The sequence below is a fragment of the Peromyscus californicus genome, unplaced genomic scaffold (assembly GCF_007827085.1).
Source record: "Peromyscus californicus insignis strain IS unplaced genomic scaffold, ASM782708v3 Scaffold_1__1_contigs__length_55948999, whole genome shotgun sequence".
In the NCBI taxonomy this organism is placed as follows: Eukaryota; Metazoa; Chordata; class Mammalia; order Rodentia; family Cricetidae; genus Peromyscus; species Peromyscus californicus.
Window position 1 is genome coordinate 13,471,397 of NW_026294492.1, and position 27,918 is coordinate 13,499,314.

At 38.5% G+C, this 27,918-nt stretch overlaps 1 long non-coding RNA gene across 2 annotated transcripts in view; it reads right to left on the reverse strand.

Annotated features, from left to right (window-relative positions):
- Window positions 1-1,692: 1,692 nt before the first annotated feature.
- Window positions 1,693-27,918, reverse strand: part of LOC128115166 (uncharacterized) — a 125,063-nt gene continuing 98,837 nt past the window's right edge. The window contains exons 3-8 of one of the 2 annotated variants that reach the window (XR_008220028.1): window positions 24,262-24,322; window positions 7,204-7,309; window positions 5,817-5,909; window positions 5,330-5,564; window positions 4,583-4,697; window positions 1,693-3,917 (exon numbers count right to left, since the gene is read on the reverse strand). This is a non-coding gene — a long non-coding RNA (uncharacterized LOC128115166). Of the gene's footprint in view, window positions 3,918-4,582; window positions 4,698-5,329; window positions 5,910-7,203; window positions 7,310-24,261; window positions 24,323-27,918 lie in introns of both variants that reach the window. The other variant, XR_008220027.1, reaches the window with a different exon arrangement.

Below are 27,918 nucleotides of genomic sequence, written 5' to 3' on the forward strand. Positions count from 1 at the left end.
CAGAAAACATGAAGAAGCAGTGCTCAGAAAATTCACTAAGAGTTCTCAGCCTAGAAGCAACAATAGTCACAAACTAACAAGAATGAGCATCCTCTTTTGGAAGTTCTAGATGTATTATTACAACATAATGGATGCAGAGACTTAAGTTATCTGGATGCCAAAACTATAAACTGCCATCTTTATCTCTAAGGATATGCCAAGGAGATGCAGAGATGTTTTAACCAAAGGAAAGGGATTCCCTTGTGGTGAAGTTGGGTGGGAGGGGAGATGGCTTTAAGAACATAATTTTGGTCCTGTGTGTCTGGTAAAAGAAAGTATGGAATGAATGATGTTAACTCCCCTTCATGGACTGAAGAGAGATATATAAGGTAAATTGACTTGCCATGATCTTTTAAATGTGATGGTGCTGTAGATGTATCAGTTGAGACTGGGCACCACGTGATCTCTTGTTCTCTGCATTTTGATCGGTTGTGGTTTTCTGTAATGGTCTCCATCTGTTGCAAAGAGAAGTTTCTTTGATGAGGGGTGAGAACTACATTTATCTGTGGGTATAAGGATAAATATTTAGAATGTAGTTAGCAATTATACTGGTTTAGTCAAGTGGTGGTTGTGGGTTTACCTCCAAGATCCACGAGTTCAGTAGCCCTGAGTAAAAGATTCCATGAATTACACACACACACAGAGAGAGAGAGAGAGAGAGAGAGAGAGAGAGAGAGAGAGAGAGAGAGAGAGCAAGAAAACTACATGGAAAGGGTTGGAAAGAAGAAAAGAAAAATAGGAAACAGTGTAATTATAATTTCAAAAGAAATTATTATTTAGGAATGTGATTGAATTTTTTTGACATTTCCTGATGTACTCATTCCTCTATGTTTTCATTTGGGAGCTGGTATTGCTCAGTAGTGGATTCTATGGTTCATATTCCTAGTTTTGAAATTCATGTATCCTAGGTACATTGAGACAAGTGGTCTCAACTTTCTTCATCTTAAAACTGTGACCAAAATAATAAAATGTGAAAAACAGAGACTCCACTATTTGACCTGTGGATAAAATGCGTATGGCCCTTTGATACTGTTAGTACATAGTGCGACCCATAGTTTGTTGCTATCAGAGCATTGCCCTTGACAGGATATGTATCATGGAAGTGACCATTCAAGCATTCTCTATAATGACTGTTGCTCTAATCAACATTTTTGAAGTGTTTTCTAGAATTTATCTAGAACCTTATGGATTTAAAGCCTTTACTCCTAATTCTGCCTTCAGAGAACTAGGTCTTAGTCTGAGTGGAAAAGATACAATGTCTTCTCTCTTCTTCATTTCTCCCGACTAAACATGTTCTATTCGTTTGATATTTTTAAAACAAATAAAATAGCATCCGTGTATGTGACTGTTAGGATTTGAACATGGAGCGGGACTCTCAGGTTCCAGTGTTGAATGCTTGGTCTCCAGTTGGTAAAGGTATTTTCCAGTGGTGGAGGCTTTAGGCGATGGGATCTAGTTGGAGGAAATATTAGTCATAGTTGGCCCCTGATCCCTTTTCTTCATCTTTCAGTGTTTCCCGACTACCAAGAAACAAATAGCTTCCTCTTCCACATATTCTTGCTGCCATGATGTTTCGCCATTTTTCATACCCAAATTAATGGAGCCAGCTCACCATGGGTTTAAATCTCTAAAACCATGAGGCAAAACAAATAATTCCATTTTTAAGTTTATTTGTCAGATATTTTGGTCACAGTTTCACAAAACTCATAGAAAAAACTGCAGAGTTATTGAATATTAAAGCTTGGGAGAACTCTGGACCCAAAGCCATGTGGCTGCAGTCAGTAGCCCAGGTTGGTCTATAACAAACAATGTCCCAGATTCTTACCTAAAATTAAATAATAAGATGTACGCTATCCTAATAAATGGAAAATTGAAACATGAAATAGTAGTTAGGTAGGGTGATTGAGAATGTCTCCTTCTAGTGAGTGCAACATGAAGAGTGTTGATATAGGTGTGAGTTTTGCTCTCAGTCAGATTCCCTGAAGTTCACACTGTAGCAAGTCACTGCCATGTGTACAATGGGGACTTACAAGCACAGCCAATAGGAAGATGTTCCTTAAGATCCTATCAATGACTCTTTCTCGTACCTGACGATTGCTACCAGATGAGGGCAGACCAGTGTAACTCAGTTTAAAGTACATTTCTATTAGAATGTGGCTAGTTCCACAACTGTGGGAGTTCAGAGTACAAATCTGTACTCTTAGAGAGAAATAAAAAAAGCATTATTTTGCATTGCCAGTTGAAAAAGTCACAGTGAGCACTTTTACTTCTGGGCATCTTGGCATGAGCTAATAAGGGCTCATGCTCAACTTACCCACTGACTTCTTGTTTCCTTGACCACAAGCCAGTAGGACATGGAAGGTAATGGTGTTATACTACTTGGATATCCCAATAAAACTTCTCCCTCACTCTTGGAAAGAGGCAAAATGATTCAAAACTTGGATATTCTTCTTGTTCCTTGAGACTAGATCATATGTTGTAGCCCATACTACCCTGGAACTCACTATATAACCCAACATGGCCCAAATTCATGAAAATCCTCCTTTCTTAGCTTCCTGGGTATTGGGGTTACAGCGTGGCCACATGGTTAGCAAGAGGTATTATTTTTTTCTTCACTTAATGAAGATAGTTGAGGCATTCATGGTAGGTATGGATGTAGATGGCAAGTGTTAAAGTAAATCATTGTTGACCATGATGCTAAAGAAGTTTACTCCTCACAGCCTGTTCTGGACCAAATAATCCACCACATTGTGGGAATTAGCAAGCTATTATTGGGGTCAAGGAGATATCTCAGTGAGTAAAGTCCTAGCTGTGTGTGTGTCAGGTGAAGACTAGGGTTTAGCTCCTCAGTTCCACATAAATACTAGGTGGGCTTAGTGCTCATCTGTAATCCCAGTGAATGGGAGTGAGGTGGCTACCTAGACTACCTGAATTGGTGAACTCTGGGCTCAAACAAGAGACCCTATTCCAATATATAGGTTGATGAGTTATCAAAAAAGATACCTGATGTCAAACTCCTGCCTCCACATGTATGTACACACATGTGATCCCATACATATAAAAAATGTATATGCAGAGGCACACTCATCACATGCATACATTACATATACACACACAAAAGAAGGCTTTATTATGTAAGTAACAGAATATGTGAGCAGTGGTGGTTTATTCCAGAACAGACTTATTTTCTAACAAAGTTAGAAGCTCAGGGGTCAAGTTCTTGATTTCTAAAGGAGATCATGATTTGAGGGAATACACCATGACATGATGTTGGGATGACAGCCAAGTGAAGAATGGCAAGCCACTCTGTAGTGATCTCATATACCATATGCTGATGGACATTTGATCTCCAAGTGCTCCAGCTCTCATGTCTACATCATGCTGACTGCCCCTTCCCTCAACATCATATTTCAAGATCAGAAAAAGATGAAAAAGGCGATGACTAATGACATGCAAGCTTTTGAAAAACATCTATTTTCCCATTGGCCTCACTCAGCTTACTGGCTGAAGTTGGATTGTGTGAGATGTCTTCTTGGTCAAATCCCTGTTCTGGGTTTTGTGACAAAAATACCATTTGTATTTTGCGTCCAGTTGGAAAGCATGCAATCTGTCATGAAGGAGAAGACTCGATGGTAGGAGCATCATGGATGCAGCTGGTCACGTTGCATCAGAGGTCAGGAAGTAGGGAAGGCTGCAAGTGCTCAACTAGTCTTCTCCATTCTCATTCCAGAGCCTGTACCCCAGAACAGTGCTGCCCATAGATAGGATGGTCTTTTCATCTCATCTTCATTGAGGAACTCTTCTCACAGCAGTTTCCAGAGATTTGTTTTTGAGTTGATCCAACATTCATATGAACCATGACAGCTTCCAAGGAAATGCTGGAAAGCAGGAAGTAGCACTGTATTAACTGCTCTATGCAATGCTAACTCATCACTTTGGGCTTGCAGGTCACTATTCTTAACAGACTTAGGCTTTCCTAGAGGAACCTCAGTGGAGGTCCCTTCTACAGGCAATGTCAGAGTGTCGTGCTGCTTTGCAGGTACTTCCAAGCCATCTGCTTTAAGTAGTTGAATTGATACCTGACAGGATTATATGTGCTTTGTTTTCTTAACCTAATAGTTTCTAGAGGGCAGGGAATATGTTTTATTTTTGGAGTTACCACAGGGTCAGAAACATAAATATTTCTTACAGTTCTATTAACTTATCTTGAACAAAATAATGCTGAATTCTAGAATGCTACAGGTACAGTTCTAGAATCTCTCAGTTGAGAGGTGTGCAGGAACACATCTGGTTTGCAATGGAAACAAGAACACATGAAATAGTTCACAAGGATACATTTTAAAGTCCATTTTGAAGAATAGGATCTTCTTCTGGTTAAGTTTTACAACCCTTACCTCACCTACAACTGTATTTTAAATAATCAGTTTTCCAAAATTTATTGACTTCAACTAAGTTTGATTGGATTGGGAAATAGACCAGGGACTGTTTTAAGAGATAGGTCATAGGAAATACAAACAGACCTGCTTCTGCCTTCCATATTCACCTGTGAGTCTGAGGTCAGAAGTGGCATGTGATGTTCAATGCCAGAGACCCTTAGATTCTGGTCTCAATGGAACATATTATTGATTCTCTTGGAAGAAAACAGGACTGGATACCACCTGAAAACACAGGGAGATCTGGTGTTTATCGAGTAATAATCTGAGGCATACAGATGACAGTTTTGGCAAATGTAAGAGCAGTTACTTTTGGAAAAACTGAACCGAGCTGCAGTCCTTTATGAAGAATGTCTGATATCTGGAGGATGAATAGATCCCCGATTTTAAGTCTTTGAGAAGCTCCTCTGCTCTCAGGATGTGAAGCCATACTGTTCTCTGTTTTATCTCTTGCAGGCCATGTCATCAGAACTGAATTTACTGAAACAGTTAAGAAATTTCAGCAGGAGCTGTAGGCCACATGGACAGACTTAGTAATAATATAGATCAGTTTGGACCCATAGAGCAAAAGAGCTATTATTGAGTTAGTGTGGTACAAAAATTGCTCGTGACCACTGAGGCATTATGATCTTTTCACTTAAAGGAAGCTATGTGGGCAATAAAATAAGTACTGTTTTTGTGACTCCTGAAAACAAAAACCAATTAAAACTATGCCTAGACATGGATCTGCTTACAAAATATTTCAGGAGTGCCAGGATTGTTGAAATTTCAATCACAGAAAAATTCCTTCTCTCAGAACAAGGATAGCAAGAGTGCAGAAGTAAAGACTATAAAGGCAATTAAAAGGCAAAGCTCACCATAGAAGAGAGGTCATTCTTCCCTCTAGACAAAATATCTTGGTCATGTTCAGACGAGATGTCTTGGATATATTTTCCAGTCAGGAATTAGACCCCAGTGAGCACACTTTCATGCTGAGGTCAATCATTTAGAAATCTGGTTTGACAGAACATTATTACTCCATTTATTCAATATGGTTTTCCATGAATATGTTCCATGTGCCAAACACTGCATTCCACATAAAAGTTTCTTTCCCTTTGAAGCAAAGAGTTTTTCATAATTACTACACAAATGTGACCTGGCAAAAACAGGTCTGTCACATCTTATCATTCCATATTATACATCAGAAAGGGTTGTATGAGTTAAAACTTGCATCTGACTATTGCTAAGAATGATGTGAGATAGGAGTGTCTTAAGTTAGCAGGGCTATTACTTTTCTGTTGATCAGAAGTCAGGAGGGAGACAGGCCAGGGAGAGTGTGACAGACATATGCTATCATCGATGTACCGGGATGCTTTCATCTTTCAGTTCCACTATCCTTAGCACATGGCATCCATCCTCAAGATCACGAGATGGCAGCTGCAAGTCTTGCTATCAAATCTGCATTGCAGAGAAGGAAGAGAAAGCAGTGAACACACAGAATCCTATAATCTCTTAATGGAGTCCGACCCCCAAAATAGCACTCTAGCACTCTCCACACAGAGACTGCTCCCCCGATCACATGGGTGACTCCTTAACAAGTTACTCTGGAAAAAAATTCACATGGTGGTTATGTCTCTATGTCATATAATATGGATATTTTGCTACTAAGAAATGAAAAGGAAGTTGGATATTGGGATGTAGTTAGAAGTCTCTATCGGTAGACTCTGGAATGGAGGCGAGGGTGGGATAGGGACGTAGACTTGGCATCGGAAATATGCTGGCATTTACTAAATTACATGCAATCTCATGACCAGTATGTGATGATGGATGCACTTAGCAGTTCAGATTCTCAACTTTCACACTTATAAACTGATCTTCTGGTAAAATCTTGCTTGCAAGATTGCCTTTAGGATTGAATAAGATATAGCACAGTTCAATATGGCCTTGGGCGACTGATCCAATTTGTGTTTTGCATTTAAAATGTTTTATTGCTAATAAAATATGGAGACTCTATACCAACAAAAGCTGAATACATTTGAGATAAAAATGTCAAAATCCAAAATGAACTCCTGGTTCCTGAAAGGCATCAAAGGAAGACAAAATGGGCTTTATCAGGCTAGAAACAAAAAGATGCCATAGAGCAGCAGGGAGATGGCTCGATCCCATAGTCACCTCTCCTAGCACAAACAACCAAGGTGTGTTTCAATCGGGAAAGTGGACAGACATTGTGTTGCCATCTAAAGACTGACATCCCAACCTATCTGAAAATATCCCTCTGTGCTTCTGCCAGCCCGTGCCTTTTCATCATTTACAGATGTTGACTTTTGCATGTAGTCTACTGAAGGTGCTCCTGACGTAACTCTCCTATGGTACACCCATCTTATCTTCCTTTCCCCCTGTTGGCACGTTATCATCTAGCATGCTCTATATTTTGCCATGTCTCTTTCCTTTTACGCGTCCACCAGGTCTTTGATAACAGTGATTTGCATATTATTCTGTACAGGGATAGTGGCTAGATAACATAGAGCACATAACAGGTGTGAGCATGCCATATTGTGTACTCACTACACAATTATCCTGCTTCTTTTCCAAAGGACTTACCACCATGTATATGCATGCATATAAAGACATACACACTTTGTCTGATTCTCCACAGTAGTCTTTAATCTCTCTGAGGTCAAGGGTGTCAGCTATTTTGTCTACCACTCAGCACCTATAAGAAAGCCTGGCTTTTATTAGGTGTTTAATATACCTTTGTTGATGCTGAATTCCTCACAAATTCAGAAACGGTAATTCAGTGAAGACCTCTGGCCAGGAAGTATGGGATCAAATATGCGTTGATCATGATACCTAACATCCTGAGGGAGACAGAAACATAGAGAACTAGTGGTGGGTTTTGTGAAACTAACACTTTTCCCTTGTTCCATATGTTTACAAACACACACAAAATGGCACCGCAGAGCTGCAAAGTCGTTTCTGTGTGATTGACAGCATTACCAAATTTTAATAGATACATGATCAATGTGCACATGGCAAGCACTAGCTAAGCCCATATTAATATTGTTCTGGGTATTCCCTAACATTTCCATCCTCATAATAAACAATTCCCTACAAACAGCCTTTGTTTGTATTTAAGTACTACACCTGAAATACTGCTTATTGGACATCTGACACAGGCCATCCTAGATGATGGTGAAAAGTCTGGTAGGAAATGACCAATATTAATATTAATTGGAAGCCTAAACTGTACTAGGCACTGGACTAGTATCAAAAAGAATTTTATCAAAGCCAACAACAATTGCTTCCCAGAGGCTGAGAGTAAGTCCCTATTGATGAAGAAACTACACCCTCAGTGGATTTGAGCTGCATCGACCTGAACACCTCCTGCCTGTGGTAATACCAGAAGGTGTTCATGTTCATATGTCCTGATATTATGTTCATACCAGAAGGTTATATGTAAGTTGTCAAGGAATGGAAGAAATCAATAGTACTAACCAGCAATGAAGGCTATGAACCACAACAATGGTGATATGGCAACATATCCCAAAAGGTGCAATGGTGGCCCCCTAGTTGGTAATCCAACATTGAACAGTCAGTGCTGAAATCATATACATACAAGCAATATTATACAGAATCAACAAGTTGCACATGTGTTTCTGAGAGAGAGAAAGAGAGGGGGGAGAGAATAATCAAGAAAAATAGAAAGTGAGAGCAGGTCATGGGAGTATTTGAAGGGAGGGAGCATTAGGGAATGGAGCTTGGAAAGAGGAAGGGAAAAGTGATTTATTTTAGTTATTATTTGAAAAAAACCCCCACATTTAAAAGATACTGATAAAAATCCATTTTGACCAAGTAAAGGACTAAAGCAAATCTCCCCACTAGTTGTGAATTAAGTTTGAGGAGTGAATCCTCAAGCATCTGATGAATGTGGACCTAGAGGTGACAGAAGAATATGGGTTGGCACAGGGCACAGTCTCTCCACAGTCCAGTGTTGAAGGTCTTTAGGGTAAAGAGATCCTTCCTTAATCTGAAGTACAGTAAAAGAAATGTAAGGACCTTGGATATGAGCAGCTTGCATTGGGAGAAACTAGCATCAAGGCTTGTGCTACTTTCCCCTAGCCTGTGAATTAAGATGGAGTAAATCTTCAAAGAGCAGGACCAAATCTCTGATCTGGAGGGCAGCCTTCAGCTGCATGTGTGTGAAGCCTGCCTGCTCCAGGGAAGTCGCGATCAAACTCGATGTGACCAAGCCAAGACTCTGTTGGCTGTGTATGGGATCTGACTCCGGTGTCGCCATTTGTTAAGTTCACCTTTCTCATTTCATGCAACTTACTTTTATCACGACCACGTCCTTCTTAACCCTGCATTTCTTTTGAAATGTCCATCTTCCCCTAAGCATGGCTTTGTAAACTCCTAATCGTATTTGTTTGTTTTAATTGAACAAATATGTTCTATGTCATGGGTACAAGTGATGGTTCCTAATTGGATTCATGCTAGCTCGGCTTGTAGTTACAGAGGACGGGTTTCTCTGGTTCTGCTTGGGCTTGGTCTGTATGTGTGTGTGTGTGGGGGGGGAGATAACTTTAAGGCTTGATTAAAGCACGTTTCTCTAATGTCAGGGTTCCCTCTGAAGGAACGGGTGTAATCTTCGGGGAACAATGGAGACTTGCTCAACTTTAGAAAGTCAGAACAGAAGTTTAAAAAAACAACCCTCGCTCCAATTTTCAACAGGATTGTATAATGTTCAAAAAATGAAAAAAATCCCCCCCACTGTAACCGCAGGAAGCCAAGCATTAAAGTCAGAAAAAAAGCAGAGGCCCCAGCCCCACCCCCAGAATGCATTGCACCATATTGTTTTCCTTTTGTGCTTGCTGATTTCAGAGTTTCATTTTCTGTACATTAAAAAGGGGGAAAAAAGGAGACTTAAGAAAATATTCGTTAGCGGTTTCTGTCTAAATCTCATCATCTAATTATTTTCACAGTGAACATTTGAAATGGCAGAAGCAATTCTGCCAAGAGCCCTCTCTCCCTGGATTCCAGGAGATGTTTCACAATAATTAGAAACCCCAATGGGTCTCTTAAGAACCCTTAAAGGGTTCCATATGCAGACTTCCATATGAAGTGGTACAATGTGCAGTTCTTCATTTTCCACAATAGGGCTTGACAGGTCTTAATGTATATTATTACATTAAATGAGATGCACATTAGTTGGTCAGACTGCTGGGTAGCTGGCCATAATTCACTGAGAAAATACAAACCAACCCAGTAACCCCATTATTTCCTCCTCCTTTATCCTTGTGTCCACATGTGGGCACTTATATGCATGTACGTGCGTACACACATACACACGTACACACACACACACACACTTACACTGGATTTTCATACCTTGTCCTTGAATGTGAGTAACTACTCTCATTGGTTTACTGTAGTTTCAAAGTATTTTAACACATCTCAGGCAAGAAATGAGGGGCAGGGGCAGTTAAGCCAAGCATCATGCAAGAGCTATCTACAGTTCATTTTTCCTTTGAACTAATAGAAGACCTACAGTTGTTCTTTGGGCAGGGAGATACATTTGACCCCCCATGAACCAATGAATCAAAATGTCTTCTACTTAAAATATGTGGCATGGCTAGATCTTGAAGCTCTGTTATTGTCTATGAGCTCTGTGTAGGTAGCAGGAAACAGTCATATCCCTTTGTAGGGTTCCTATTTGACTGTCTATTGCAGATCATTGAGGAATGTTTATAATTTTATATTGATTAGGAATAGCAAATTTGGTATAGTTTTGTTGGCAGCATTCTGTCTTGTTCTTTATAAGTTGGTATGGTTCTTTGAGTGGGTAGTGAGTCTAGAGTTTGTGGTCCTCTGATAGGAATTGTGAAGAGTGATTTTTGATGCGTTCTTTACCTTAATAAGGCCACACAAAGTAATAAAACTAGATCTCCAGAGTGAGTAAGAAAACTAACACAGCTTCTTTTCTTAAGAAGTTTATGTTCTCAGTAGAATAGACAGCTATATTTCACACTGCAAAAAATATAGAATAATTGTTAGGAAGTATTATCAGTATTTCCATTTCCCATCATCCTCTTTATGACCCCGTGTTTGCCATTGTTAATGTAGTGAAATGACTAGCAAGTGCCATTTGAAGCTATGGATGAGAAAAGAGGAGTGAAATACGAGCAAGGAATACCTGATACTTTCTCATTACTGTTCATTGCTTTAAAGATTTCTCAACTCACTTAAGACTTTCTAAAAGAAACATGACTTAGCCCTACATTGATGTATGATTATCTGTTTTTCTCCCTGCAATTACATTTTCAACATAAGGATTGTGTGTTTCTAGAGGCAATGAATACCATATTATTTTGAAAACACTGACATGGAATCTTCTCACAAAACAAAGAAAGCAGTAACTGACTGTCCTGACCTCCCTAGAGTGTTTAGATTCCTTTGATTAACTCATGGGAATGGTGCACCAAGTGAAAAATCCAAACAAGAGTACAAACGAATAACTTTCCTATTTCTTCTCAATATTTGAGAAAATCAACAATTGGAGAGTATCGGTATTTGGCTATTCATAGAAACAATAATCTAGCAGCTCATATGTTCTTCTACAGATGGCTATTAATTGAATATCCCTAGACCTATCAGATGTCTTCTCTGGTCACTAATGCAGAAATGTTGAGATATAGAATCAAAGACAGTCTGAATTAAGAGTAAAGAAATAAAAAAAATACTATATGGTCTCAGGTGCATGTAAAACAGTGAAATTGAATTCAGAATTAGAGTTAGAATATTATTATTTAACTTTAGGACAGTGGTTCTCAACCTTCCTAATGTTGTGACACTTTAATATAGTTCCTCATGTTATGGTGACTCCAACCATAAAATTATTTTCATTTTCTACTTCACAACTCCTTTTGCTACTGTTATGAATTATAATGTAAATATCTATGTTTTCTAATGGTCTTAGGTGATCCCTGTGAAAGGGTCATTTGACCCTCCCAAAGAAGTCATGACCCACAGGTGGAGAACCACCTGGTTAGGAATTATGAAGAAAAATGGAAAACATTAGATACTTCTCTAGGGCATATGACTTAGCTAGTTACAAGTTGACATAATACTATTAATCTACTGGATGGGTATAGTAATTAAGCTGCCTTCTGAGTTCTTATATTTATAGCTGTAGATCTGTACATCTCTCTACCTGCATCAAAGGAGCTTCTTTTTTGTAGTATTCAGTTATTAATACAGAGAACCACAACTGATCAACATGCAGAGAAAGACTGTCCTTGGCTCATTGTGGGTCTCTGTGTTATTTACCATCTACTGTAAATGGAAATTTCTCTCATGAGGGTTGAGAGATACATTAATCTATAGGTATAGCAGTAAATCATTAGGAGTCAGTTTAGTATGTATCCATTTAGAAGAACAATACTAGTGGTTTCTCTCCTATGGCCTATGACCCATCTAATCACAGGTTCTTGGTCCAACAAATGGTGATGCTATTAACTGTAACAAATAAGAGAGTTGTTTGTGACTTCCATGGTGCTTGTGCCACTATTGCACAAGTGGGCATGTCTTGCCACGATTCACAGCTGGGTAAGAATGGTGATTATGTTTATTCTCTGGCAGTGTGAGAATAGGAAGAAGCAAAGTGCTAGAGAGGTCCACAGAAATCCACAAAGATACCTCCACAATAGACTACTGGCAATGGTTGAGAGAAAGCCCAAACTGACCGACTCTGGTGATAGGATGGCCAAACACCCTAATTGTTGTACTAGAAACCTCATCCAATGACTGAGGGAACCGGATGCAGAGATCCACGGCTGGGCCCCAGGTGGAGCTCCAAGAGTCCAATTAGCGAGAAAGAGGAAGGTTTATATGATCAAGAGTTGTTGAGACCAAAGCACAGGGACAAATAGCCAAACGAATGGAAACACATGAACTATGAACCAATGGCTGAGGGGCCCCCAACTGGATCAGACCCTCTGAGTGGGTGAGACAGTTGATTGGCTTGATCTGTTTGGGAGGCACCCAAGCAGTGGGACCGGGTCCTGTGCTCATCGCATGAGTTGGCTATTTGAAACCTGGGGCTTATACAGGGTCGCTTGGCTCGGCCTGGGAGGAGGGGACTGGACCTGCCTAGACTGAGTCTACCAGGTTGATCTCAGTCCTTGGGGGAGGCTTTGCCCTGGAGGAGGTGGGAATGGGGGGTGGGCTGGGGGGAAGGTGAGGGGGGGCAGAGGGGAGAGAACAAAGGAATCCGTAGCTGATATGTAGAACTGAATTGTATTGTAAAATAAAAAAAAATAGTACTAATAAAAAAAAAATGGTCCAATGACTGAGGGATCTGGAGTATAACCAAGAGCACTGGCAGCAATCTGTAATATTTGGAGTCTATAGGACCTCGCTTGTCAACAACTCTAATTGTACCCCTCCCCTTGAGGCACAAGGATCATTGTAGAAGAGGAGGTAAAGAGAATGTAAGAGCTAAAGTTAATGGACATCTATAGCAACGCAGTAATTGTCGGACATGACAGGCATATTGTGCATAATTATTGAAGCCATAGTTCTTACACAAGACCAAGCCAGCCCAAATCCTAGCCCGGATGAGGAAGGGGCTCATAAGTCCTACACCTAGCCGAGGAGCTATTGGCTATAGATGGCTGTGAAGGAAGGAGAAGAGAATTCTATAGTTTTGATGAAGTGTTCTCATCACAAAAGAGAAGACAGAGCAATACAAAGATAACAATGTAGAGTGAAAGATGTATTAACTACTTGAGAGTAACAGTCGTTCATAAAATACGCGTGAATAAATTATCATGTGTACAAGTTAAGTTAATCCAGTTATGGTTGTCAATTATACTCAAAATAGCAATGGGAAATTTAAAAATTTGGTGACAACTGTTTTTGAAAAGAAAAGAAAGAGTAAATAGTAACAACTTGAAGGAGGCATGGGTAAAGGAGTTTTAAGGGACCAAGAATCACTCTCAATTGTTGATCATCAGGACAAAAAGACAAAATAAAGATAAAGAACAGCTCTTTTGAGAGACAGAGCATCCTACCACTTGGGGGACCAGAGAAGTAGAGTCCCTAGGTCTCTGATTAGCATCAAGGATGGCCTCTAAAGGGCCAGTAATAAAAGAATAGAAAGGTCTGATGGAGTAAGTTTACAGAGGTACGAAATGTCTCCGATATTTATGAGCATCCAGATACACACACAAGCATTTGCTCACTTCTCTTTCACACAGAAAAAAAAAAGCGTTCGGGAAGGAAGTCTGATTGCAATTTTGAACACCAGCTGCTCACATTTAGCACAGTGTTGTTTTCAGGGTGGCCACATCAAATGACCAGCAGTGATTCCTGTTTGGACATTTGGAGATCTGGAAATCAGTGGTGACAAGATAATCAACCGAGTGGCCAGAAACCAGAACCTTGACTAGCAAAACAGAAAGATAGAAGGTTGTATCAAAATCAGAGGTTGGTGTCCATCTTGAGGGTCCTATGAACATAAACATAGGACACAAAAAGATTTTGTTTTTGTGATAGCCATACTGAGACATCATTGATTACAGTTTTCAAAATAAAAGTACATTACAAAGAAAAGATGCATTCATGATTCTCATATCCTTTGTATCAGTGGGGAGAGAAGGAGAGTATGATGCATTTTATCAAAACTTGAAGCAGTCCTTTGCAGTATATGCAGCTTGCATGTACACACCCTAATTCGGGAACGCATTGTGGGCTCTTGGACAGTGCTAGTGATCCATGCCATCTGGGGTTGCAAGAATAAAGCCTGTGAACTAGGAATCTGGACTTAGAAGCATCAAATAGCAATTTGACAGAGGGCTTTAACGTCTGTGGCATGTTGTGTCTGTTTCCTGGTTTTCTGACTAATATATTTGTACTGCATTTTATGAAAATTTGATTAGAGATGAATTAGTAAAGTGAAGAAAACAAACAACAAAGCTGGTCCTCCCTTCCAGTTGGAGACTTATGGTCCTAATTGACAAGCTGTAGCAGTCCTTGCAGTTGACTATGTGTATGGCAAATTTCCCTTTCCACACTTGAATCCCAGGCTTCTATCTCTCTTGATAGTCTGGTGCATAAATCACAGAGTATCTTGCTTGGGAATCTTAGACCCTAAGTATTGTTAAACTAATGTATTCAGAGACAAATACATTTAGAAATCATCACACACACTTCAAAGTTTTAGAGTGTACCTGGACATACAGAAAACTCAACAAAATTTCATAATAGATTTTTTTTTATTAATTTAACAAAAATTCCCAAACTTCGTTGGTCATAGAGCACTTTGTATCTACTAGTATGTCAACATTCATCAGTCTGTGAAATTTGCAGTGCTTTGAACATAAATGAGAAAAGACTCTCTATTCATGACTAGAGGCCTCAGTAGACGCTTAAAGGAAATAAATTTATAAGATAGGAAGGGACAGTATGGGAAGGAAGATATGTATTATATACACTATAAAACCATGACCTCCTTAATATGATGACCCCATTCATCTTAGTATTGTAAGGCAAAACCCCATTTTCCTTTTCTCTTCTCCCCTCCCACTTACCATTTCTCACAGCAGGTGTTTCCTTCAGACATTCACAGCAAGATTGCTGCTACTTTTCAGTCTTGACAGCTAAGCAAGAAACTGTGGGAAATTGGGATTCTTCAGTTTCTTAACTTTGTGACATATGGACTTCCCTATATATTTCCGAGTATTTAGTCAAATCCTGCTGATTCCAAACAACAAGGAATAAGGGCCAGTCTCAACAGAGAAGTCTATCTTATAGCCCGTTTTACAAGTGTTGTAGCTTTGGCCTACATTGCCAGAAACTGTGATTGTTGATATCCGCCGTGGTCTGGTGTTATGGACAGACGCAAATGATTTATAGTGGAACTCTAGATAGGGTTTTATGTAAAGCTTAAATGTTCTGTTTCCTCCAATTTTAAGTCATGGCAGAGCCACTTCAATTTGCTCAAAATTATTTTTATTCCTAGATATAGATATATTTTTTTTTATTTCAAACTCTGCTTCTAAAAAAGAACCATCCTGATGAGTTGACCTCAAAGAATGAGACCTGCTGGTGTTTGGTTTCTGTCCTTACTGTTGCAAAAAAAGAAAGAAAGAGAGAGAGAGAGGCTGAAGGAGCAAAAATTCCAGCATTCCATGTTCTTTCTTTGTTAATAGTTGCTCTAAAAATGAATCCTCATTTCTTTTTCTTATTTTCTTTTCTCTTTTTCTTTTTCTTTTCTTTTCTTTCTTTCTTTCTTTTTTGGTTTTTTGGAGACAGGGTTTCTGTGGGTAGTTTTGGTGCCTGTCCTTGATCTCGCTCTGTAGACCAGGCTGGCCTCGAACTCACAGAGATCTACCTGCCTCTACCTCCCGAGTGCTGGGATTAAAGGCATGCGCCACCACTGCCTGGCTTGAATCCTCATTACTTGAGGTTAAAAAAATAAAGTATCCCTCACTATTCCCATGTATTTCTATCATGGAATAATGCTCATTGGGAATTGCAGTGTCTACTAACTCTCCAACTTACACATTCCAGTTGCATATTTGCTACATTAGAATATAAACTTACAAAAAGATGTACCTTCTAATATGTTCAGGAAGAGGGAGAAGAGGGCCAGTTCATCACTAGCAGTTGCAAAACTTATGTTTAAATAGCCAAAACTGATGAAGGTGCTCATAAAAGGTGGCCTTGCTGGTGCTCATGACCTAAAACATCCTTCCTGAGGGAGATTTGGGAGAGGAGTAGTAAATACAGTACTCATGAAACTTTAAACAAAATTAAAAATAAAGGGAAAATAGTAAGAGAAAAATGAATTACCAGATATATGAAAAGATAAGACTCTTCAAGTCGAAAGTAACATCAGAACGACTTTGAAGTAACAAACATACACACCCCATTTCTTTCATTCTTTTCCTAATACTCTGGAACGCACATGCAAAAAATAAGAAGGAAAAATCTGAGTAAGCAAAAGTGCATTTACTTTCGAAAATGGAAATCAAACTAGAATAAAAAAATCTCTGCTCCAATGTTTGGATTCTTGAATTGTAAAAGAAAGCCTTTCAAGCTATATCAACAAATGAATTCCAATCTAGAACACCGACAGCTAAGTTACCAGACTACACATAAACAACAACACTTGTACAAAGTTTTTAAAATGGGTCAGTAAATAGAAAATAGAGTTACACCATGAGTTGAAATCAATTGAGAAGTACAAAGAAAACAGATCACATGGACAATAGCTGATCTAGCAAGAATAAGAGAAAGACAGCAATATCTTACAAAATGTAAGTAATATGCATGGAAAAATATGAAGCAAATAAATTGAGTAATGTTTTCTAGAAAATTTCATGGAATGCAAGAAATCTACCATAATTTCATTTATGGTTTCTGTTTCCTGTTTAGCTGAAAGGCATTCTCTGCCCTGAAATATCAATATTCTCCTAAATGCTTTTAGTTTGAGTATTATATTTTATGTCTTTAAAGCTTAGATCTCTAACACATATGAAATTTATTTTTATGTGGAATAAAATAAGGATCTAACTTAATTTTTCTGTTGACAAGGAGAAAACTATGGCAATGTTATGTATTAGACACATTATTATTTATTTATTGAGTTCAAATGCCATTTTACTTTCTCTTCAAAGATATATTAGGAAATATTTTATGGTATAGGATAAAGAAAATATAAAAAAAAACAAAATACTTTTTTTCATTGAGAAGAAATAAGTCTTTGGTCAGATAGAATAAGGAAAATACTTAAGAAAACACATGTATGGGCCACAGGTAATTTCAACAACCAGAAAAACTAAGTTAGAGTATACTATTCTTAAATTGAATGAAGATATATTTCATTTTCTACAGCTTTTCAGAAAACAGGAAAAAATGAAAGAAAAAAGTAAAAAGAAAAATGGAAGTACGAAATACTAATGGAAAAAAATAACAAAAAAGCAACATATACATATTCACTCATACAATGTTTTACTTCAGAAAAAAAAATTTGTTTTGACATCTTGGTACACATACTTATTATTTGCTAAAGCAGGATCTGTGTTTATGAAAAATGCAGAACATGCTTTGACAAAATCCAACATTCATTCCCAATTAAAAACGAACAAGTAAATGAAACATCCCACAGCACACAAGCAGTAGAGTGGAACTTCTTTCCAACAAAGGACTCTGAGAAAAACTGATCGTCACTTTCATCCTTGAAGGAATGAGGCTCAAATGCTGCTTTTCTGATTTTACCAAGAACAAGACAACCTGCCTGCTCTCATTCTTGCTCCTGAGCTGTACGTTCTACCCAGCAGTAAACTGAGAACAAGAGGAGAAAGGACGAATTAGAAGTGTTGTTATTCGTAGACATCATACTTATCTTCATAGAAAGTCCCATAGACTTCCTTTCAAAAAACAAGTTCCCAGGCTTACTAACGAAAAGCAATGTGATTTCAAGGCCAACTATTAGTACCCAGGTATCTGTTGTATTTCCACATACTTGCAATAATAAACAATCACAACTGGAACTAATACATACCATTTAAAATAGTATCAAAATGACCTAAGAAGATAAAGCTTGCAAACCTATTCAAGCCATTTTCATCGCAAACCACAAAACTGTTCACTTGAGACCCAAATTAACAGCAAAATATGATGATGAGTAAAGATACAAATCATTACGATGTCCAGTCTTCCTGACCTTGAACTATAATTTCAGCACAACTCAACCCAAATCTGAAAAAACCTTTTACTGTAAAACTAACAAACTGATTCTGAAGATTAAAGTTAAAATTCAGAAGGACATAGAGGTAGGCAACTTTTTAAACAGAAAAATGACACTGGAGAATAAAAATACCTCATTTCACAGCTGACCACAAAGCTGCCTTCATGTGTTTTTGCAATGGCATAAAGACAGACAAACAAATTGACTGAGCCCAGCCAAGTCCACGACAGATGATCACATATGAGAACAACTTACTTCTCGTAAAAATGTAAAAGGCATTCAGTATAGCAAGCCAAGTGAGGTTTTCTTCAGTGAATGGTGTTTGATTAATTTCCCCTGCTTCACACCTCTCTAAAAGTAGCGTGTTCAGGTTTTTAACCATCTTCATTATTTCAGAAATATAATTTCTGAAAAAATCATGTGTTAAAGCATAGTCTCATCAAAATAAACTATCATATTAATACACTGCATTGATTTTATATATTCATTCAGAAAGGATTGACTTTAATAATGTATTATCATTTTATATAAAAGCAGTGAATTTCTTTCTATCACACAGTTTATTTTCCTTTAATAATTGGACAACTCTGTGGAATCATGTAGTTTTAAGTTTACATTATAGGCATTTATTATATTTGTTACTATTATAAAGAATATGCTATTTTAAATTATATTTTCCACATAGTTATTCAAGGTATAGAAAAATTCAAAGAATTATTAAATAACAATATAAAGATCAATATAGCCTTTCCAAATGTTACTGATTTCCACAAAATGTCTTCCATTAATATCAAAATTTCCATTTATTCATATTGAGTAATTAATATTATTTTTACTTTATTATAGTTGTTAAGTTATATTAATAGAACACACTATTAGTCCAGTTTGCATTCTTAGACTAGATAAACAATGATTAAGTTTGTCCTTTTAAAGGACAACATTGAATCTGATAAGTTAGTATTTTAACAGTCATACTGAGGTTTAATTGACATAGGATAAATTGCACACCTTTGACTTTAGGGATTAGATATGTGTTGGCATATGAATAAATCCATGAAAATCATCAAGGTGTCAAACTAATATAAGAACAGGAAAATAGACCCGTAGCACATAATTCCTCAAAAGACTTAAATAGAAGTGAGAATTTAGTTTTCAATAAATATGCTAACCAAACTCATTGGGCAAAGAATGACTACAAAATAATGTTGGGGAAAGGCATACTTTATGACATAAAATACAGCTTGTTATTAACTTGTTCAAAGTTAAGAAACTGTGTTCAAAAGTAGAAAGATATGAAAATGAAAACTACAGATATGATGCTTTTAAGAGTGTCCTACTTAGGAAATACCAGAACACAAAATATGGGGGAAGAAGGAAGCAGCAAATACGCATACTTCTGTTTAATGAAAAACATTACAGGCTGAATTTAGAGACACACTCAGAAAAGATACTTACAATATCTTTAAATAGAAGAAATGGGTATCGAGGATATATGAGGAGGTTCTTCAAATCAATGAAATAAGAGAATTCCACAGGCAAGTAGCCCATGGGCATAATATGTTCATAAACAGATGCCTGATACCATTGTTTATTGGAAAAACACAGAGATGGAATATCACTTCGCACATATCAGATTAGTGAAAACTAGAAAATTTGACAGCCATGTTTCTGACAGCAGTCAGCCCATTCTACATTCTTCTCGTGGTGTTCTGAATGAGACTGCAACTTTTCAGTTACATTAACACTATGGCTACCCCGGGATTCAGCAACATGGGCTGGGCACATATCTGAATGAAATCCTCACACAGATTCACAGGGGATGGCAGAAGCGTGGACATCGAATTACTATTGTGTTGTATAGAAGAGACAGAAATTCACTTGTCCGTTCTTAGAAAAAGAGATCCGTGAAGCTGGTGTGTGTACAGCACCCAGTCTCATGAAGCAGAAGCCAGAAAACATGGGCAACACCCCAAAAGCAGATGTATGAACAGCATCACAGACAGATGCAGAACCTAATATTGACACAGCATATTAAGATGGGGTGAGTTCTGCAACTCTAAACTTTTTTGTTAATTAAAATTACATGTTCCCAAAGCAAATGTAAGCAGATTGAATAGATGGAGATTTATGTATTTAATTTTTTTCAAGACTACATGCATACCAAGATAGATATGCTTATAATTTTATTTACACGGTGAAAGAGAAGTAATTTGGGAAATGAAGAATGAAAGATTTGAAAAGGGTTGCCATACACAAACCAATCATTATCATCTTAGGCACATAATTACTATATCTCAACCCTGTACACCTGAGCACCCAAAATAAAAGCAGATTAAGACAATCCCCTTCCACCCAAAAAAGAAATTGTAGTTGTCGCCAGCAAGTACTAGACACTACAGTTTTTATTACTGTTACTCCTAGACCTCAACCAAGTATCAGTTTCAGAGGCTAGACCTTTCAGTCTTCAGCTATTGCCACCCCCAAATGGAGAGTCTTTGTAGCTTTGGCCACTAGCTACTTCCTCAGGGGAAACAGGAGATTGACTGACTGGTGAACTCCACATCATGATCCTTGCCCTCATTTCAAGACAGGATCATAAAGGAAGCATCCCTGAGGAGGTCACTGTGCCAAAGGAAGACTGACAGTGTGAGGAAGAGCTGCCTTAAGGACACATTGGAACACATCTATTCAGAAGACCAGCGGACAAATGAATGATCAGTATTCACTTTTGCTAGTTCATAGATTGTAATTTATTAGACATGCCTCTGGACCTTTCACTCTAGACCTCCTGGCATGCTAAGATGCACACTGAGATGAATCTGTTTTAGTTTTCTCCTACCTAAGTTCTAGGAAAACTTTCTTACAGGACATTGTTGAATATTTATTGCTGTTCTCTTGGAACACCGGTGATGCATACTTTTGTATTCCATTATACTTTAAACTCATTTAGAAATTCAATTTCATTTATTCTCTAGCCTACCATCCTTATTTCTACTTTCTTGGGAGAGATTTTGCTTTCCTTTCTGCTTCTTTCTGATGTAGTTTTATCTCTTCATATGTAGGAGCATGTGAAGTGTGTGTGTGTGTGTGTGTGTGTGTGTGTGTGTGTGTGTGTGTACAAGCATGCATGCAAGTATGTGGTTCATGGAGGTGTGCACATACCTGTGTGTGTGTGAAGAAATGAACATACAGTGTTTTCTAGCTCTCTCAACATATTTATCTCACTTACTGAACCTGATGATCACCAATTGACTAGCCTGGCTATTCAGTGACCTCCAGGTATTCACCAGTCTCTCCAACTCCGCCAGCGTGAAGATCACAGATGCATACCACCATGCCTGGCTTCGTAAGTGGATGCTAGGGATCTGAACTCAAGTCCTCATAACTTGTGTATTAATATAATTTTATTACTTTCTGTTGCTCTATACATTATGGATAACAGTACAAATATTATTTTTGATCTTTACAAGAAAAGGCTTCCTGTGTGAGTTGTTGTTAATGGATTCTATTGAGGATGGACAGATGAGAAGGAGCTGTAAATAGAGGAGAGAGTAGCAAGCAAGGAGCTTGAGAACCTGTGTGTAGAAACTTTCTCAACCGTTTGTCATATAAATATAAATACAAATGATGTCCATGGGAGCAGAGAACCTCTCTGCTTCCAATGAACTAATATGATGCTTTATGGTACAGATGAGAGAGAGAGAGAGAGAGAGACAGAGAGAGAGACAGAGAGACAGAGAGAGAGAGAGAGACAGAGCAGGCATGCAAGAGAGAACGACAAGGTAATACAATCTTATTTTTCACCATCTGGTCACAATAGGCATCTGGTTCTTCAAAGAGGACATTCCATTGTCAGTCACCCTAGTTACTTGGCATTGCAGAGTCCAGTCGGATGCTGAGAGGCTTGTACAGCAAGTCTACACATGTCTTTTGTCCCGTACTAAACAAAATGCATTCATGCTCATCTCATTCTGGCCCAAAATCTTTAAAAGCTGGCGTCGTCATTCTTAGTGTTCTCTTCTACGTATCCTTCCCATGTTATTTTTCTTGCAAGCTCTTCTTCATACATTGTGGTTTAGAGCTATAGGTATTTCACAAACTCAGCAGGATTTATACCCCTTTTTATCTTATCTTTGAGAACTTTACCTCACATCGGGGAGGGCAGACAAGGACAAAAGTTAGTTATTCTTACATCTACAGCCCTGAGAATCCAAGGGACCTTCTGAATGGTGATGGATATTCTGTGGCTATGAAGATCTGAGTGTCATCATCGGTGGTAGGCCATGTAGTTAGAGCAGTACCATAGGGCTGACTCAAGATCAGGTCTTCTATCTGCTAAAGAATACTAGGTGAAAATAAATGTTCCAGAGACAGGCTCTTCAAACGGTGACCCTTATTCTTATCATTATTTATTAAGCTTTTATGTCAGAAATACAGTTTTAACTCAATTACAAATTGTGAAGGCACTGCCATTTGAAAATATTAATCGATTTGTGTTATTTTTGAAGGTCAAGTTACAAGGTAGTCTTGAGAAGCTTCTTGATGCTTTGGTTTCTCTTTTGGCATATTCACTGTGTTGGTGTGATTTTATCGGCTATTTTAGAGCAGATACTATCATCAGACCTCCCAGGATTTAGGGACATGTATGTCTCCTCCAGACAGTTGCTTTATGCACTGAATGAGGACTAACTTAGAAGGCATATTTGAAAGACGTGATGACTTATAAACTCAGGTCCCACCATAACGTAAGTCTCATATGAAGATAGCTCAGCTAAACATGTAGCTGAAACACAAAATGTCCAACCATTCCTCCATAGCATTGTCATGTGTTTTAAATCATAACATTCCCTGAAGGGTAGTTAGTCTTTAGTAAATATTACCTATCTTATTGATATTATGTTTGTCATCATCATTATCAGTACTAAAAGGTGATGACAAAAATTCTGTGAAAGAGAAGTGGAATGATTCTTTCTGTTGTTAGATAGTCCCTGGTTACTGACAAGGGCCATAAATGTGGGCTTTTGGTGAAGGAGAATCTATATGGAAAGTCAGACCTAGACATAAAATGTAACTGAAGGGAGAAGCAGGGCTGGTTTGGCCTGCCGTACTGGGTGCTTATGACAAAATCTACTTTCGTCTTGGGTCAAAACGGTGACCTTTCAGTTCTATCTCATTCTCTCTAATTAGCTCGGTTCAACTTGGTGTGTTTTCCTTAGGGGAGGGTTTGGCATCGGTTCAGTCCGGGTATAACCATTTTGAAAGGATGAGAGACATGGCTGGAAATAACCCCTCTAAAGTTACAGTGACCTTCTCCATAATGTATTGTGCCGTGGCGGTAATGATAGATACACGAGCTTCTGTATTTGAAGTTAAAAGAAAATGCAGTTGTGTTTTCTTTTCACCATCCACAAACTGCTATTTTGTAATAACAGAGGGAAGCGTTTTCTATAGCTGCCTGGACAGTGGTTCCAAACTGGAAATAACATCCAACCACTAACTGCTGTTTAATTTTTTTTTTTTTTTTACTTTATTTCATGCATAACTATGTTTGCACAGCAACGGAGCAAGAAGCTGAAAAAAAAATGTCACTTGAAATAGCAAACAAGCTAGAAATGTCATCATCTCTGCTTGGGGTTTTACTTTGGTGAGCAAGTAGATTTAAGGGAATGAATAGCCCTTAGTCCCTAGAATGACTTCATGTAAATGAAATAAAGTATGTGGGAGCATAAGGTGGAAAATGGTACTATTTGTCCAAATGTGAGTTCCATGCTCATAACTCTTTATCTAGAATAGGAACAAAAATTAATTATATGTTCCAGAATAACTAGCAGTGAGAAAGATGTCGATATTTTCAACACAAAGAAATGATGAGTGGTGGGAGAGACGGCGTGACAAAAATCCTGCTCTAATTGTTGTATTTCCCATTGTGTATATGTTCTGAAATGTCTCACTATATCCCAGAAATATATAAAGTCAGTGTGTATCGCAAATTCTTTCAAAAAATTAAGAAAAAACATTCGTTCAAAGTAATAAAAGTTCTTCTAAGAGAAAACTCACCCAAAGAGGGAGGGCTGGCTTCTGAGTGACTCAGAGGCAGGCAAGCGGCTCGGTGGGAATTCTGTAAGCACAAAGCCAGCAGAAGTCAATCTTTACATGTAACCGAATCTCAGACAGACTTCTTGTGTTTCTGAGGGATGCTCCTGTTTTTTCTCAGGGGTTTCTATTTTGGGGGGTTGGCAAAGGGAGACGTCAGCGGATGTTGGCGAGAGCTCTGGCTCTCTCCAGCTGCAGCAATGGAAACCATCACGTGACCATGAATCATCTTTTTCCTTTGCTGGTGGGGTTTTGTTCATCTTCCCTGCTCGGACATTCGTGGTCATCAGGAACTGGAGAGGTTCTTGGACCTCTGAGAGTTTAAGCCCCTCTCCTTTAGAAGAGAGGTCTAAATTCAAACAATAAAATCCTCAGTGATGGGCCAGGTGCTAACCTTGTTCTTAAAATAGTTCTCGCACCTCAGAGGTCAGATGGTGGGGCAGGTAATTGCATGGATTTACTGTTTTGGCACACTTTTCAGATATTATACATGCCCCACCCCAGCTTTCTCCTTGGAGAAGAAAGTATGATTGGGATGATGAGCCTTGATATGCTTCCCAGTTAATATCTTAGCTACTTTGTGCTTCATTTTACACATCAGTCATAAAACAGTAACCACTTCCTCAGGGAGGCTGAGAAAATGAAATTCAATAATTGAGTTTAGTGCTTATAAAATTTTCCCACCGAAGTTTGTCTGGATGCAAACAGTCTTCAATCCAAGATTTTCAGTCACAGTTACCTTCGGGGTATGTGTGTGTGGGGGAACTTTGCTGGGAAAATTTTATATTCAGGAAATTCAACTGCTCTACCCAACAGGCTGGATAGTGTATGTGTGTGTGTGAAAGAGAGAGAGAGAGAGAGAGAGAGAGAGAGAGAGAGAGAGAGAGAGAGAGAGAGAGAGAGAGAGAATGTGTGTATGTGTATAATATATATATATTGCACAGCACAGTCACTATATCTTAGCATCTTATGTCCTGGTCATGTGCTAGCAATAAAACTATGTGCAATTCCTTACAAACAAGCAGGATGATATGAAGGGGTAAAACTGAGTAGAATAAATCCCTTGGAACAGTCTTTGTACTTGGCCCTGAACAGTATGTATAAAGAAGCATAAATAGGAAAAAAGCATGAAGGGCCAGTCAATATATTGATCCTTTTGGCTTATGCTGTGATTTACGGTGGTTCTCCTTTTCCTTTTTAGCATTGAGAACCTAGATTTATTAAGAGAAAGTGAGAAAGGACTGTAAGCATAGGATGAGTTCCAAGAAAGGGTGATCCACAATGGCCTTTCTTGATGAATGACTCCATGAACTGCGATTCTATCAGAATTTTGATAGAGAAGGAAACCATATAAAAGATCAGATCCTTAACAACCATTCTGAACTGTTTTATCTATCACTGCCACTTAATCCCAAGCAGAGGCCACAGGTCAGTTTGTGTCCAGGCAAGAAGGTTTTCCAGAACCAGGCCACATTAGTAGATAGGATCTCAGTGGGCAGATTTGGAGAATCTACTCTTCTAAAGTGGCTAGGAATTTCTCTGGGGTCTACAATATGGTAAGGTGGCTCTGAAAACCTTCTCAAAGGGAGCCAGATTGATCTTGTGTATCCTAGAAGTATCCAGAAATGTGAGCAAAGAGCTAATGAGACAGCTCTTTTCTAAAAAATACAGAAAGGGGCCATGCATTCCACAGTGATGTGCTCCAAAAAAATGTTCACAAAGAGATGGTTTTTACTATTAAACCATCAACTGATTTTGGCCTGCAAAGTACCAGCTGGCTTACATTACTCGTAATGTGCTTTGGTGTGTCTCTGATGATAAATATGAAGGGTCCTTTAAGATATACAGAAATATTAAGCAACTGAACATGCTTTTCCCTCCCTTTGAAAATTTAAGAGTCAAAAGAAACATGGAGGCCCTTTAAAGACAGGGAAAATTCATGTATGGCTAAGCCAGTTTTTTTTTCCCCTCAGACTATGCTAAGCCAAGGAAAGAATATTCTCCTAGGGGGTGAAAATAATCAAGTTTGACTCCCAAACATGCGGATTCCAGCCTTCTATCAAATAAAAACCAAAATGCATTTTTATAATCTGGCCTCAATCCGTAGTCTGTGCCCCAAGCAGTGTCTCAGAGTGTTATTTTTCCTACCAGAAGCCATTCTATTGAAAATGTTCTTACCTGGCATGCATCAAGCACAACCTATCAGCAGCTCTTCCCAGACTGTTTCAGAGAGCAACCCTCTGGAGCAGAAATCTGACAGTGATTTTTACTCCCTCTGCCTTCCCAGTTCCAAGTACCCCCCCCCCCCCCATCCCTGCCATCTCTTCTTTCCACTTGTTATCAGGAGCCTGTACACACAGCTTGTGATGCTGTTGATAGTTGCAAAGTGCAAACCAGTCTCATCACCAGTGGGGCAGGTGCCCTTAGGTAACACTTCCCATGGAGCAGGGAGCCCAGGAAATAGTAGAAGGCTCCAAACATCTTCTCTGTTTATCCAATGGCTTGCACTTGCAAATGAAGGCTTTTTCTTACTCCACTAGAGAATAAGAAACAGCTTTACAATTCTCTCTTTTAAAATGACTACTATTATAATTGCACTGTTGGTTTAATCCTAGACTGTCTTTTTAGTTTACTTAAAAAATTTAACTCAATCTCTCTTATAGGCTTTGGAGATTAACTATTAAGCAAATTTATTGTTCTTTCATTATGTCCACCGATTAGAGTAGCTATGAAACTGACTTTAAAAACAATTGATTTCCTTTGAAAGCTGAGGCCCAAGAATGCTCTACTCATAGGAGATTAACATTATTGACTATTGACTTGAAAAATGTCTAGCATAGACAAGTCTTGTTATTGATGGATGTAGTAGTCAAGAAAATGGGCCTCCTCCTCTCACAGAAGGAGAAGACAGATATGAAGAGAGTTATATGCTACTCTAACAGCCAAAAGCACGCCTCAGAATGAGGACAGGTTCTCCAGGGCATTCTAAGCAGTCTGTGTCTGAAGTAGATCAATGTGACTGGCAAAGAACAAAAGCAAGCAAGTTTCTCCCTTGTACTTTCTTCTAAGCTTATTTCTAGAAAGCCTTGGGAGCTGGAACAGCTCAGCAAGACCATCTCAAGATTTGCTTCCTGTCTATGCTTTCCAGAACTGCTAAATACTGGTGTGAAGTTTGAACAATTCACTTAATATCATCAAGGGCCATTTTCTGACATGTATTTAAAAAACAGATAAATTTTAATTTCCAGAATTTTTTTTTGTCTGAATACCCATTCCCCAAATGGGAATGTTAGGACCTATGATTCAAATTGGAATTCCAGGAGCCAGACATCTCCTTGGATATGGGAGGCACTGACTGAAGAGCATACAGGAAAGTATAATCCAATGGCCAAAGAAAATATAATGTCCAATGAGGTAGATAAATGCAAAGGAAGTAGATCTAGAATTATCCTATCAAGGACAGGAAAATTGGAAGTAATAGGTTTGGGGTAAGGTCTTGGGTGGCTGACAGAGGAAACAAGAGAAAGTTTTTTGCCTGATTGGTTTAAGTAGCTAAGTTAAGTTACCAAGAATAGTGCCTGCTATCGATAGTCAGAATCTCTCCCGCCACCTGACTTGTCC